Below are 5,869 nucleotides of genomic sequence, written 5' to 3'. Positions count from 1 at the left end.
TCAAGAAATACAGAAGGATGTGCGGCGGGGCCCACCTCCTGCTCCCACGTCAACCCCCAGGCCCTCCAGCGTGCAGATGCATGTCCTGCTCATCTGCTCCCAGGATGACCCAGGTCTTTTATGCTTAGCAGAAGGGAGAAAAGAAAGCAGGAAAATGTGCTATTGATATTCCAGTGGTGACTTCACTGATATTTAGTGAATATTTGATTTAGCAAATTTCTGGGTACAATGGCTCACATCTACAATCCCAGCACTTTGGGAGGCCAAGGTGGGCAGATCACAAGGTCAAGAGATCAAGATCATCCTGGCCAACATGGTGAAGCCCTGTCTCTACTAAAAATACAGAAAATGTTTCTGTATTTTTCTGTGCCTTTCTTTATGTGATTTTGTATTAAAGTAAAATGACTCTATACTTTCTATAGCTTGTCCAGAGTGGTCTCTTAGGTACAATGGTATACCTGGTGTATGTGTGTATATGACACATACATACATCTCATTGTAGAGTGAAATCAGTTGCATTCATTGAATCTAAGCGATGCACCTTTATTTGGTGTCACTATGAAGGGAAGGATTGCTGCAAACACAAATGTTAAGATACTATTGATTTTAGGACTCATCTTGATTTCAGAGGTGTTAAGATGTGAATAAAATGCATTTAGGAATCAATAAAACAGAGAGCAGCTGTCTGTACTTTGCAAAGGAACTAATGAGCTTGCCAGGCCGGTTCCATGAGCCTGTCTTATTAGTAAATAACAGCGGCTTACTCAATGTGTTTCACCTGCTCTGTGGATTATATTGTTTGTTCCTTATAACCTGGGGAGATGGGGACTGGTACTGGTGCCCAGTTTATAGATTTTTTTTTTTTTTTTTTTTTGAGATGGAGTCTTTGCAACAGCTGGGGCTCACAAAGAAACAAAAAAATAATGAAGAAAAAAAAAAAAGAAAGATGGATTCTTGCTCTGTCGCCCAGGCTGGAGTACAGTGGCTCGATATTGGCTCACTGCAACCTCTGCCTCCCAGGTTCAAGCGATTCTCCTGTCTCAGCCTCCAGAGTAGCTGGGACTACAGGTGCATGCCACCACACCCAGCTAATTTTTGTACCTTTTTAAAATTTTTCTGTATTTTTAGTAGAGACAGGGTTTCACCATGTTGGCCAGGATGATCTTGATCTCTTGACCTTGTGAACTGCCCACCTTGGCCTCCCAAAGTGCTGGGATTGTAGATGTGAGTCACTGTACCCAGAAAATTTTTTTTTTTTTTGAGACAGAATCTTGCTCTAACGCCCAGGCTGGAGTACAGTGGCATCATCTGGGTTCACTGCAGCCTCTGGCTCCCGGGTTCAAGCAATTCTCCTGCCTCAGCCTCCCAGCTAACTGGGACTGCAGGCATGCGTCACCACACCAGGCTAATTTATGTAATTTTAGTAGAGACAGGGTTTCTCCATTTTGGCCAAGCTGGTCTTGAACTCCTGACCTCAAGTGATCCACCCATCTCGGCCTCCTAAAGTGCTGGGATTACAGGCATGAGCCACCAAGCCCGGCCAGTTTATGGATTTAGAAACTGAAACTCAGGCTGTGGAGCTAGGAAACAGCTGCCCAGGAGGCAAATGCAGGACTGATTCCAAGGCCCAGGCTCCTCACTGCCAAGCTCTTTGAGTCCAGAGTCGCTGATAAGTCCTAATAGTGTTAATAATTTACAGTATGCCTCACCTGCATCATTCTAAGTACCTTTCTGATGCTGTCTCACATACCTTTGTGGGATGGGTATCACTATTGTCCTTGGCGTCCACACAAGGAGGTTAAGATATAATGGGTGACAAATCTTATCCAAGGTCCTCAGCTACAAAGTGGTAGAAGCGGGACTTGAACCCAGGTACAAAGTCCACACCCAGGCTTCAACCACTCTGCCTTCCAGGAAGAGTTGGCAGTGTTTAAGAGTCTAGTCCAGGCCAGGCGCAGTGGCTCATGCCTGTAATCCCAGCACTTTGGGAGGCCGAGTCGGGCAGATCATGAGGTCAAGAGATTGAGACCATTGTGGCCAACATAGTGAAAACCTGTCTCTACTAAATTATTTTCAAAAATTAGCTGGGCTTGGTGGCGCACATCCCAGCTACTCAGGAGGCTGAGGTAGGAGAACTGCTTGATCCCGGGAGGCGGAGGTTGCAGTGAGCTGAGATCGCGCCACTGCACTCCAGCCTGGCCCCTGGCAACAGGGCGAGACTCTGTCTAAAAAAAAAAAAAAAGAGGCTAGTCCAGAACACTGTTGTTAGATCAGGGCTCCTGATCCCTAGAACCCTGATTAACACTGCAACCCTGGCCAGACGTAGTGGTTCAAGCCTGTAATCCCAACACTTTGGGAGGCCAAGGTGAGAGGATTGCTTGAGCCCAGGAGTTCAAGACCAGCCTGGGCAACATAAATAAAATACTTGTTCCTTGGTACTGCAAGGAAAAATGAACATTCAGACAAAAAGTTTTCTCAGAAAGGCAATTTCACTTTCTGCAGAAAGGATGCTGTCCATCAGCAATCTTGCCACAAAAGCACAATGAACAAAGGAAAGGCAGGCATATTTATTCCTTACGAATTGGGTCCTTACTGCGATGTCCCGTCTCTGTTGGTTGGAGCCAGACCTCACAATCTAAACAATCCGATTGGCTAACAACTTAAAACCTTTCTAAATAGGCAAAGGCAATGGAGAACAAAGGAAAAAGGAAGCTGCTTGCTAAACAACTTAGAAATGTAATAACATTCCCAAGTAAGGAAGGGCATAGGCTGCGAGCCGGGACATGCCTGTGAGCACATCCAGCACAAATATCTTGCTTAAAGTACAAGGACATAGAATTTACTACGTGCCTGTGAGCATGTCTAGCACAGATATCTTGGTTAAATTACAAGGACATAGAATGTCCTTATTCCCTTTTGTCTAACAGCTGCATAGGATAGGGTTTAACAAAGAGTTATTAGCAAAAAGCAAGAAGCCTTTGAAGAAAGTTAGTTTTTGAAAGAAACTACTATTTCTATCATTTATTATCATTCTTTAACAAGAAGGGAAACTTTGAAGAGGAACTTTTTTCTTTCCACAATATTAAGACCCTGTTTCTACAAAAAAATTTTAAAAATTTAGCCAGGCATGGTGGTGAGCACCTGTAGTCCCAGCTCCTGGGGAGACTGAAGCGGGAAGATTAATTGAGCCTGGGAGTTTGAGGCTGCAGTGAGCTATAACCACACCACTGCACTCCAGCCTGGGTGACAGGGTGAGACCCTGTCTCCAAATACATACATGCTCCCCTGGCTCCCTGTGGGGATAGATAGGGCGAGGGAACCCACTCAGAAAGCAGTGTCAGGTTAAGATGGCCCTGGTGGCTCTGGTACCCCAGAAGACTAAAAAAAGCTACAGTGAGAAATGCTTGGCGTGCAACGCTTGGTAAAGTATGATGCTGGCAGGTGGGCATTCTGGAACAGAAGTCCTGTGGGCGATTCTCCTAGAGACGGCCTGGCTTGACCACAGATGACAGAGCTGTGATGCCATCTGGGCTCTGGCGGTTCTCACGCTGCAGGATTCCAGCTACAAACCTAGCCCGGGGAGAAACAGGCTTAGAAGCAGGTTTTCACACCAAGTCTCAGAAGGCACAGGAAGTGGTTGCTGTAGCAATCATCTTTTCTTTCTTTTCCTTCCTTCCCTCCCTTCCTTCCTTCCCTTTCTCTTTCTTTTCTTTTTTCTTTTCTTTCAACAGAGTCTTGCTCTGTCAGCCAGGCTGGAGTGCAGTGGCGCAATCTCGGCTCAGTGCAGCCTCCGCCTCCTGGGTTCAAGTGATTCTCCTGCCTCAGCCTCCTGAGTAGGTGGGACTACAGGCACCTGACACAATGCCCGGCTAATTTTTGTATTTTTACTAAAGATGAGGTTTCACCATGTTGGCCAAGCTGATCTAGAACGCCTGACCTCAAGTGATCCACCCACCTCAGCCCCCCAGATTGCTGGAATTACAGGCATAAGCCACCATGCCTGACCGGCAGTCACCTTTTAAAATGAATAGGGCCTTGGAGACGGAGTCTTTACTCTCTTGCCAGGCTGGAGTGCAGTGGCACAATCTTGGCTCACTGCAACCTCCGACTCCCTGGTTCAAGCGATTCTCCTGCCTCAGCCTCCTGAGTAGCTGGGACTATAGGCACGAGTGACCATGCCCAGCTAATTGTTGTATTTTTAGTAGAGACGGGGTTTCACCATGTTGACCAGAATGGTCTCAATCTCCAGACCTCATGATCTGCCCACCTCGGTCTCCCAAAGTGCTGGGATTACAGGTGTGAGCCACTGTGCCCAGCCAAATTTTAATCCTAATAATAGCTAATATTGATTACTGAAGATTGCCTATGCGCAAGGCACTGTTCCAAGTTTTTTGTTTGTTGGTATTGACTCATTAAATCCTCACAATCACCCTGTGCAAGTACTACTACTGTCTCCATGTTACAGAAAAGGAAACTGATGCACAAGGAGACTGAGTAGTGTCCAAGGCTACACAGCAGTGGATGGGAAGCAGAGGTTCTGTTCCAGCAGGACACACGTCCACTCCAAGGTGAAGCTATAATACTGATGCCTGGGTCTTCGGGCGGGGGGGGGACGGGGTGGCAAGTGGGCAGAGGTTATCCCTATTTGATAGACAAGTTTCAAAGAGGTGAAGTGATTTGGCCAACATCACACAGCTGACAAACATTAAAACTCATGCTGGAACTCGATCTCTTGAGTCTAAACCAAGGACTCTACTCACAGTTCCCATCTGCCACCAGTGCCCAAGCATGGAGGATACAGGGATCTGGGCTGGTAAGAGGGATGCAGCACAAGACAGGGGGAGTGATGATTCCAAGCCTCATAAAAATCATCAAGTCTAGTAAATTATAAATCACAATAACGACAGCAGCCAAAATCTATGATGTTTGTTTACAATGTGCCAGGCATTGTTCTAAGGCTCAAAATGCAAACTTTTAAGCTGGGCGTGGTGGGTCACGCCTGTAATCCCAGCATTCTGGGAGGCTGAGGTAGGTGGATCACTTAAGGTCAGGAGTTTGAGACCAGCCTGGCCAACATGGTCAAACCCTGTCTCTACTGGGGCCGGGCACAGTGGCTCATGCCTGTAATCCCAGCAGTTTGGGAAGTCAAAGCGGGCAGATCACTTGGCATCAGAAGTTCGAGACCAGTCTGGCCAACATGGTGAAACCCCATCTCTACTAAAAATATAAAAAAATTAGCAGGACTTGGTGGCGGGTGCCTGTAATCCCAGCTACTTGGGGGGCTGAAGCAGAATTAATTGCTTCTTGAACCTGGGAGGAGGAGATTGCAGTGAGCCCAGATCACACCACCGCACTCCAGCCTAGGCGACAGAGTGAAATTCCATCTCAAAAAAAAGCTGGGTGTGATAGTGCATGCCTGTAATCCCAGCTATTCAGGAGGCCAAGGCAAGAGAATCACTTGAAATCAGGAGGTGGAGATTGGAGGTTGCAGCGAGCCAAGACTGACACTACTGAAATCCAGCCTGGGCGACAGAGTGAAACTCCTCAAAAAAGAAGTTAATACTTTTTTTGAGACAGGCTGGAGTGCAGTGGCTTGATCTCAGCTCACTGCAACCTCTGTCTCCTGGGTTCAAGCGCTTCTCCTGCCTCAGCCTCCCGAGTAGTTGGGATAACAGGCGTCTGCCACCACACCCAGCCAATGTTTGTATTTTCAGTAGAGATGAGGTTTCTTCCTGTTGGTCAGGCTGGTCTCAAACTCCTGATCTCATGTGATCTGCCCGCCTCAGCCTCCCAAAGTGTTGGGATTACAGGCATGAGCCGTGACTGGCCGCATTTTTTTTTTTTTTTTTTTTTTTTTTTTTTTTTTTTT

This window comes from Sapajus apella, unplaced genomic scaffold (genome assembly GCF_009761245.1).
Source record: "Sapajus apella isolate SASKATOON/1434 unplaced genomic scaffold, GSC_monkey_1.0 scaffold2, whole genome shotgun sequence".
Classification (NCBI taxonomy): domain Eukaryota; kingdom Metazoa; phylum Chordata; class Mammalia; order Primates; family Cebidae; genus Sapajus; species Sapajus apella.
This window is presented reverse-complemented; position numbering follows the sequence as displayed.